This window comes from Quercus robur, chromosome 5, assembly GCF_932294415.1.
Source record: "Quercus robur chromosome 5, dhQueRobu3.1, whole genome shotgun sequence".
Lineage (NCBI taxonomy): Eukaryota > Viridiplantae > Streptophyta > Magnoliopsida > Fagales > Fagaceae > Quercus > Quercus robur.
In genome coordinates this window covers 29,299,330-29,309,683 of record NC_065538.1, presented here as the reverse complement: position 1 = coordinate 29,309,683, position 10,354 = coordinate 29,299,330, and the positions used below count along the sequence as shown (strand labels likewise).

General features: G+C 37.7%; 1 long non-coding RNA gene across 1 annotated transcript; it reads right to left on the bottom strand.

The window, feature by feature from the left end:
• Positions 1-8,715: 8,715 nt before the first annotated feature.
• Positions 8,716-9,424, bottom strand: LOC126729057 (uncharacterized). Its single transcript, XR_007656475.1, has 3 exons — positions 9,304-9,424; positions 8,903-8,984; positions 8,716-8,797 (listed from the first exon to the last, which is right to left on the bottom strand). It is a non-coding gene; the product is annotated as an uncharacterized LOC126729057 (long non-coding RNA).
• Positions 9,425-10,354: the final 930 nt, after the last annotated feature.

Sequence of the window (10,354 nt, the reverse complement as noted above, 5' to 3'; positions counted from 1 at the left end):
CAGTAAATAAAAATTAAAATTAAAAAAAATTCCATATAAAATCTAGTGCTATTGCTATACGAACAAAAGTACTTTCTTAGAGGGTTTGACAACAATTTGCTTACAAACTAAGATTAAATAATCATTTAAAAAATAAGCTAAACTAAGATTAAATTAATTAATTAAACAAGGCCACCATCACTAAATCTTAATGCCAATGACGGAGTCAGAAATTTATTTTTGAAGGGGCTAAATAAAAAATAAATTATATATATATATATATATAGCGTTAGGGTGTGAGCGATAGGGTTCGAAGCACCAATAATAGGGAATAGCGGCAGTAAGTAGTAGCAGACATCACAGAAGGCGTCCGAGCGGCTGTAAGTTGGTAACTAGTCACAGAAGGCGTCCATACACTCCCTGTTTCAGATCTAAGGTTAGATCCAGAAATTGGAAGATAGAGGTAGTCTAGGTTGTAATTGATTTCTTAGGCTTGTAATCCAAGATGATAAATAGAATGTTTAGAAGGAGTGACTCTTCCACTTCCATTAGATCTAGCAGTACAAACCCACCTGAGATTCCACAAGAAGATGGAACAATCAACTCAGAATCGTACCAGGTTTCAGATCTAGATCAGAAGTTAGGAGATTGGAACATACCCAAAGTTCCCACAACCCAGGTCTATAAGTCTTCGTCATGGTCCTTGAAAAAGTCTTTCAGAACGGACTACCATGTTAGGACTATAGAACAAGTTTACAGCATTAACAAGGAATATGAAACCTGTTATTTGTTGTCCCCTGCAGCCGTGAAAGCTCACAGGGAAAAAGATCATAAATTCCTCCATATAGGACTTGTCCAAGTTGGAGTAAAACCATTGATCAGAGAAGGTTTGAACAACTCGATCCTTATGGCCCTTAGGGATACTCGTCTTATCAGATTTAATGACAGTCTCCTAGGAACCATAGAATCCAGTTTGAGTAATGGTCCAGTTCATTTTGATTGTTACCCAAACCTCACAGTTGCCCTTGACGACCCTCACATCTTGAAGGTCCTCACTCTCAACATCAAAACCCATGGAAACCTTGTGTTACATGGTACCAGACAGATTGCTCTTATATACAGGGTGTATTATAAGTGCATGAGAACCAACATGTCCATTCAAGCATTCGATAAGAGAAAGCCAGGAGAAACTACTCTTATCCAAACCTCGGATGTTAGATCCACAGTTCAGGTACCAAAAACCCTGAAATGGTCCGAAATAACATTCCCAGCACAATGGACTTTAGAAAATGAGAATTATCCTCTACAGGTCCAGAACCCTGTTAGGAACCCAGATCTAGATGTCATCCAGCAGCTAGCCGATGGAACGGTTAGACTAAGCTTTGATCAGTCTAGGTTTAGGTCGCCCTTAGATTATGATGAACCTAGATCTCCCATAGATCTACATCATAGGTCTAGATCCATAGATCTACGCCAACCCCTTAGGCAGCCAACTATCCTTTTGAAAGATAGACCTGCATCTCATTGTAGTTCGTCTGGAACACGAGCTCCCTTTCCTACGTCTAGAAGAGACTTAGATCCACAGTTTCAAGGTGTTAAAGACCACTCCCAGGTTAGTACCCCTTGTTACATAGCCAAACAAGACTCAGTTGCTGATCAAGAAGAAGACAGCAATAGTCAGGACGACGGTCTTGTTAAACCTCCTTCACCATCAGGATCTGATTTTAAGAATCCTATTCAGCAGGAAACTGAATACGACTATCAGCTCCTAGTGTTGTCAAAGGAATTCATCCCTGATATGGAAGCTCTTGAAAAGGAATTTAATTCTGAAAAAAAACAGAGTTAAAAGAGAAACCTATAGAACCAACCATACCAAGGAACAAAAGGTTGAAGTTTTGGAGAAATGGAAGTTATTCATGAAAGAGGTAAAAGCTGATTATCCTTTCTTTGAATACTTTGAGAAACATTTCCAATGGCATAAAAAGTATTCTGCCAGAACCAAACTTCTAATCAAAACTAACCAGCCAATAAGGATTAGGAATCCTTCACCAAAACTGAATGCCTTAGAAGCTTGCATATCCTCTAGCAGTTCTAATGAACCCTCCTCAGAAGATGAAAAGGAGAAAGAACAACCACTAGATGACCAGCTTAGAAACACACCCTCTCCTAAGAAATGGATATCCAAATATAGGGGAAACCCAGCCTCCAAAGATTTCCACAGAAAGAGGATGGTTTCCAAAGAATATAGAAGCCAGAAGTTCAAAAACAATGACTTCTACAAAAAAAGAAACCCCAACCCCATAGAGAACCTCAAACCTAAAGCAAAAGGAAAATGCTTTAAATGTGGAAAGAAAGGACATTTCAAGAAAGAATGTCCAGGCATCTCCCCTACCCATTCCTTAGTATCTAAAGATATCTCTAAAGTCCTAGAACTAGATCATCCAGAAAATGAGTCCCTCAATAGTTCTGTTAACCAAGAAATCCTTCAAATTTACCAAAATTCATCCTCTCCTAGAACTTTGCCTAGCACCTCTAGTAGTTCTGATGGAGCCATACCATGCACCAAGAGTTGTTGCAGAGACAACACTATCGATGTCCTTTCTAAGCAAGAAGAGCTGCTCCTAGATCTCATAGAACAGATCAAGGACCCAGAAGAGAAAGCTCAAAGACTTAGTGAGTTCCATAAAACCCTAGTCAAGGAAACCAGTACATCCAAACCTAGGTTCCAGGAACCCAAAGTTGATTTGGAGAAAATCTACAATAGGTTTACCAAATCCAAAAAAGAGATAACTGTCCAAGATCTCCAGAAAGAGATTAAAGACACCAAAGCAGAAGTAAGAAACCTTAAGCAAGAGTTAACCATCCTTAGGGTTGATCATGGACTCATGGACTTAAGAGTCAAAAATTTGGAGTATACTTCTCATCAAGGCAATGAGGACAGAATCTCATTACAGAACCTTTCTGATGACGAAGTAAATGAAACAGTTAACCCTACTGCAGATATGAAGCCAGAACCATCCACTGGATCGTTTTTGCAAACCATCAGTAGGATTAATTTCCAGAAATGGCATTCCAAAGTCAAGATTGTCATAAGTAAGGATTTTCAATTCGAGGTAGTTGCCTTAATAGATTCAGGCGCTGATCTTAACTGCATTCAAGAAGGAATCATCCCCTCTAAATACTTCCGGAAAACCAAAGAAAGGTTAACTTCCGCAAGTGGTGGGAAAATGCAGATTGAATTCAAAATCCCAAAAGCACATGTTTGCCAAGACAATGCGTGTTTTAAAACCACCTTTGTTCTTGTCAAAAATATAACAGATAGGGTCATCTTAGGAAACCCATTCATGTGTCTGTTATATCCTTTCACCACGGATAGTGAAGGTATCACTACCCATCCTTTTGGCCAACCAGTCAAGTTTAAGTTTCTTAGGAGTCCTGAACCTAAAGACATCAATAGTCTCCAAGAGGTTTCTATCTCCAAGACCCTTAACCTTATTAAAGCCAAAAGCCAGCACCTTGTATACCTTGGTAATGAACTAGGTTACAAAAGAGTTGATGAGCAATTAACCTGCAAAAGTTACCAATCAGACATCACAAAGTTTGAAGAAAAACTCAAACATGAAGTTTGCTCTGATCTACCCACAGCCTTTTGGCATAGGAAAAGGCACGAAGTTGCACTACCTTATGTCAAGGATTTCCATGAAAAAGACATCCCTACCAAAGCCAGACCTATCCAAATGAGTCAAGAACTTATGAATACTTGCAAAGCAGAAATAGAGGATCTTCTTAAAAAAGGAATCATCAGAAATTCTAGGTCACCATGGTCATGTCCAGCCTTTTATGTCCAGAAAAACGCTGAGATTGAGAGAGGTGTCCCTAGACTTGTCATAAATTACAAGCCCCTTAACAAAGTCTTAGAGTGGATAAGATATCCTATCCCCAACAAAAAGGACTTAGTTAATAGGCTTAGTAAAGCAGTGGTTTTCAGCAAGTTTGACATGAAGAGTGGTTTTTGGCAGATACAAGTCAGAGAGTCTGATAGGTACAAAACAGCCTTCACCACACCCTTTGGCCATTACGAATGGAATGTAATGCCCATTGGTCTTAAAAATGCACCTTCTGAATTCCAAAATATCATGAATGAGATTTTTAATCCATTCTCCAGTCATACCATTGTGTACATTGATGATGTACTCATCTTCTCAGAATCCCTAGACAAACATTGGAAGCATCTTAGAACATTCTTCCAAACCATCAAAAGAAATGGTCTTGTTGTCTCGGCCCCAAAGATTAAACTCTTCCAAACCAATGTCTGATTCTTAGGTTTTGATATAAGGCATGGTGTCATCAAACCCATAGACAGAGCCATTCAGTTTGCAGAGAAATTCCCAGATGAAATCCTAGATAAAACCCAGCTTCAAAGGTTTCTAGGATCTCTCAATTACATTGCTGATTTCTATCAAAATCTCAGGCAAAAATGCAAACCTCTTTTTGATAGGCTTCGGACAAATCCTCCTCCTTGGACCCCTTTACATACTACTGTTGTCCAAGAGGTCAAAAAATATGTCAAGACACTCCCTTGTCTAGGAATCCCCTCAGAAAATTCCTTCAAGGTAGTCCAGACAGATGCCTCTAACATTGGTTATGGTGGCATTCTCCTTCAGCGTCTTAGTCCCACCTCCCCGGAACAGATTGTCTGTTTTCATTCTGGAGTTTGGACTCCCGCTCAGTTAAATTATAGTACTATTAAAAAAGAGATTTTATCTATAGTTATTTGCTCATTTTATCCACGGTGGTACAAGTGTAAACTAAGGGGGAAAGGGAGAGAGCCATTTTGAGATTCTGTCCTCAAAATAATTACAGTAACTTACAACACTTACGATCGGCCACAACTTGGCTCTGATACCAAAATGAGGGTAAGCTACTAAGCTACAGGTTACAGAGGGGGAGCTTGCCGATCTGGGCAGACTCAGTGCGGAAGGGGAAATAGGTTACAAGTGTAGTTCTGGTACAAGTGTAAACTAAGGGGGAAAGGGAGAGAGCCATTTTGGTTACAATGTATTTTAGATTACAAAGTAAGAAGCTCTGAGGTAATTCTAAAAATTAAGCCTGCTGAAGACTGAGGAGAAGGGTCCCTTTTATAGCAGGAGGGAGCCTTGGATCAGATCAGGAGACTCCGGTAATCACGGAGAGTAATTTGCTTTTACTGAGGGTAGATTCTTTTCCACCGAAAGAAAATAGTAACTCAATGATTCAGTCTGGGGTACTGTGGAGTGAACAGTAACTGGTCACTGTTTATGAACAGTAACTTGTCCCCTTGCTTTTCCGAATAGTAACTCTGCATAGTGTTCTGGACTGTGCAGTGATCAGTGCTTTGTTGGCAACTTTGCTGGTGCGGGTACTGTTCATGGAATAGTAACCAATTTTGCAAAGGTGATTCTTGAGTTATTCTGGAGCGCCTGGAGCTGTTCTGGAGCATCCGGGAACCTTTCTGGAGTTGCCTTAATCGCTATCCAAATTATAACCATCATAAGGATCTTGTGAATCCTGGAATGGGTCAATTGGAGCACGATTGCAAGATGCTTCTGAAGAGGCAGGAGAGTTCTTTTCTACTGAATCTAGGTGTGTAGATTGGAGTAGTAGTTGCTGGGCAAGATCCTTGAGTTCTTTACTAGATTTTCCGGATATTTGGACGGAGTCTAGACTTGACTGTGATCTTGTGCAAAAAGCTATAGGTTTCTGTACTGGAAGAGGAAAGTCTTTATATAGTTTGGAGATGGCATCAGTTGGTCTGAATTTATCCCACTATTTTGTAAAGAATTCCCTATCGAGCAGATTCTGGTTGATAGCATAATTCCACATGCTAATCCAGTGGATCTTGTATTGAATTGTCATATGCAAGATGGCTAGAAATTGTGAAGAATGCTTGTCCACTTGAAGCTTGGAGCTGAAATACTGAAGTGCATCCTGTAGGGGTTCGGGGAAGTTCTGTGGAATTGATCCAAACATTTCCCACCACTTAAGGAACCACGAAGGTATCTGTCCTTTGAATTTCCTGTCAAACTGAATGAACCATGAGTGGTCATAGTCTTTATTTTGGAAGAATAATACCTTTTCAAAAGCATCCATATAATCATAATAGTTATACAGGGGTTCTGATCCCTTGAGTACTGTAAGTGTTCTGAGTGTGGAGGGGTGTCCCCAATCTTTGCAGCTTACAAAATTTTGAATTATGAATTTATGGTACAGGACAATTGAGGGATTATTCCTATCTCTGATATCTTCTATCTTGGCAGACTTTTCTTGGGTGAGAATGCCTTTATAGAATCTAATGTTCTTCTCAGGGCTTTTGGGAAGGAAATTCCATTCATGGGGCAATACTTCCATTGCTAATGCTAGCGGATCCGTTATGTGGGCCAAGTGAGGCTCAACATAAGAGATATGCTGAACAAAAGGCTTCTTGATGTAAGAGGCTCTTCCTGTTTTAGGAGGAGGAGTGAAAGGGGGCTGCTTAGGCACGATCGGACCAAAGGGTTCTTCAACTGTATATGGAGAAGTTGCTTTGGGAGGTAAAGTGGCTAAAGCAGAACTGTAACTGTGCTGTCCTTGGGGCCTTTGGTAATTTGGTTTCGGGATTGTGGAGACCAAATAACGATTGGCAACAATGGATGGTGACACAGGTGAAATCTTTGGTGAACTAGAAAAGGGTACTAAAGGGCCAGGGTTCTGTGCCTGACTGGTACTCCTAGTGGTTTGCTGTTTAGGCAATTTGAGGGGTTGGGGTTGTACGGGTTTCTTCCCAGACATTTTGACTTGGTTCCTGCAGAAATTCACGGGTGAGGAAGTTAGGGATACTATTCTGAGTGCCGGCTATGAATTCTATATCAAAATCAAAGACCGAAAGAATGGCTTGCCAACGTGCAAAAATTTGTTTTGATGCAATGTTTTGAACATCTTTTTCTAAAACATGTTTTGCAGATTTGCAGTCAATCCGTATTAAAAACTTTTGATTTAAAAGGTCACTTTGGAACTTTGAAATGCATAGTACTATAGATAAAATCTCTTTTTTAATAGTACTATAATTTAACTGAGCGGGAGTCCAAACTCCAGAATGAAAACAGACAATCTGTTCCGGGGAGGTGGGACTAAGACACTGAAGGAGAATGCCACCATAACCAATGTTAGAGGCATCTGTTTGGACTACCTTGAAGGAATTTTCTGAGGGGATTCCTAGACAAGGGAGTGTCTTGACATATTTTTTGACCTCTTGGACAACAGTAGTATGTAAAGGGGTCCAAGGAGGAGGATTTGTCCGAAGCCTATCAAAAAGAGGTTTGCATTTTTGCCTGAGATTTTGATAGAAATTAGCAATGTAATTGAGAGATCCTAGAAACCTTTGAAGCTGGGTTTTATCTAGGATTTCATCTGGGAATTTCTCTGCAAACTGAATGGCTCTGTCTTTGGGTTTGATGACACCATGCCTTATATCAAAACCTAAGAATCGGACATTGGTTTGGAAGAGTTTAATCTTTGGGGCCGAGACAACAAGACCATTTCTTTTGATGGTTTGGAAGAATGTTCTAAGATGCTTCCAATGTTTGTCTAGGGATTCTGTGAAGATGAGTACATCATCAATGTACACAATGGTATGACTGGAGAATGGATTAAAAATCTCATTCATGATATTTTGGAATTCAGAAGGTGCATTTTTAAGACCAAAGGGCATTACATTCCATTCGTAATGGCCAAAGGGTGTGGTGAAGGCTGTTTTGTACCTATCAGACTCTCTGACTTGTATCTGCCAAAAACCACTCTTCATGTCAAACTTGCTGAAAACCACTGCTTTACTAAGCCTATTAACTAAGTCCTTTTTGTTGGGGATAGGATATCTTATCCACTCTAAGACTTTGTTAAGGGGCTTGTAATTTATGACAAGTCTAGGGACACCTCTCTCAATCTCAGCGTTTTTCTGGATAATCTTCAAAGAGCCTTTACCCAAAACAATAGTCGCCTTTTCCAAAGAACCCTCAGAGCCCTAGAATTGCACCTAGTAAACCTTGAGGCAGAAATCGAGATTAAAAGGAATACCATTAGTCAACTCTTTGGCAAAGAGGATATCCATTCAATGGATAAAACGACTATTATGGGCACTGATTATGCTAGGTTAAGTCTTAAGACCCAAAACCAGCTAAGAAGTGTTGTTGCCAACTTGCCTTCTGATATACAAGAACGTATATTTAGAAGTAAGGCCATGTCAGAATCATGTGACCTATGGTTCAAGCACCTCCAAATCATGGTCATCACTCATTTTCCAGTTTATGACGAATCAGAAGATGTATATAAATATATATATATATATATATATATCAATTATATTCCTATTATGTATAATAGTTTCAAATGGTAATGTAAATGTAATTCAATATATAAGTTAAATATTTTATAATTCAATGTGTGCTAAAAATATGTATTTATTAAATTAAACAATCAAGAGAAGACAAATTTGAGAAAAAGAATGAGTCAATATTTTTTTAATTTGTCTATAGACCTAATTTTTCAAAATAAATTAGACAAACAGTCACTCAAATTTCAATAAGAATCTAATAAGAATATTTGATGACCCTAACACAACTCATACAAAAATCTAAATATAGTACTAGTAATAGTATATTTTAATAACAAATAAATATATGAGAAGAAAAGTCAAATCAATTAAAAGATGAGAAGAAAATGTACCTGGAAACTCTCCGCCAATACACTTGCTTTGCTTTTAACCATACACGTGGAGCATTGGAGCCTTGGAGGTAACCTAACACAACTGATACAAAAATCTAGATATAGTACTAGTAATAGTATATTTTAATAACAAATAAATATATAAGAAGAAAAGTCAAATCAATAAAAAGATGAGAAGAAAATGTACCTGGAAACTCTACACCAGTACGATTGCTTTGCTTTTAACTGTACACGTGTGGAGCATTGGAGCCTTGGAGGTAATACTATATCTATTTGGACGGTTGGATCAAAACTTTAAATGTTACACAGAAAATCGCTTCGTAAATAATGCAAGAAGTAAAGAAGTAAAGGAAAGAAAAACACAGGAACTGATGGTGTTTGCAACTGCTTAATGCAATGAGTTGTTGTTATTGTTCTTGGAACTTGAGAAGGAAACAAAAAATGTGCTTCTCAACTGAAAAATTGTGGGATCAAAGGTGTCAGGTACAGCTCCAGCCTTTTTTAGATGTTTTTTGTTTTTACTTTCTCATTTTAACTTTATGAAACAACAAACAATATATCAGAGAGCAATTGAGAGAAAAAAAATACCTGGCCAGTGGTAGAGGAGAGACGATCAGTACCAAACTTGCAGTGGGCTAGCAATGGGTCCAAACTCTGTATAGTGTATAGGTTCAACCGTTCAACAAGAGATAGAGCGTGTTAGTGATAGGTACTAGACTGAGAAAAAAATGGGATCATGGGATTTCAATTCAATTTGTAGACCACCACAATTGCAATATTGAAGCGGGAAACTCTCCCTCCAATACTGAAAAAGAGACTCTTTTTCAAAAAAATAAAAAGGGATTTCTTTTTTTTCCTTTTTATTTTAATGACCAATTCTTATACAAAAAATATATATTAAAAAAAAAAAAAAGTGTTACGTCCATAATATTTTTATAATATTTTTAAAACAAATCATAGGTAGTTAATTATTATTGGTTCAAATTTGAACCTAACACTAAAATTACTATTTTGCTCCAACAATAATAACTAGTAACAACCCACCACTTAGAATTTGTTGTAAAAATATTGTGAAAATATTGTGGACATATCATTTCTCTAATAAAAATATTAATTTTCTTTCATCACTTAAAGATAGGCATGTGGTTCGGGTTGAGGAATTTTTTCAATCTAACCTATTATGGTTGGGTTAAAAAAAAAATGCAACCTAACTCAATCCATCGCAGGGGTTCAACCCAATCCACCTGGATCAAGTTGGACAATTTTTTATTTTATTTTATTTTATTTTTAGCATTAATCACTAATGACCAAAATATCCCTAAACCTAAAAATTTACTAAAATAACTCCAAAATCTCTGAAATGATCAAAATATCCCCAAAACCTTTGAAATGAGTAAAAATACCATAAAACCTCTAAAATAACAAAAAATATCTTGAAACCTCAAAATGACTAAAATACACCTGAAACCATTTGAATGACCATAATACCCTCAAAACTTATAAAATAACCAAAACACCCATAAACCTCTAAAATGACCAAAAATACCCCTTAACTTGTAGAATGACCAATATACTTCCTAAGCTTCTAAAATGACCAAAATACATACAGAATGAGCAAAAATACCATGAAAACTACTTA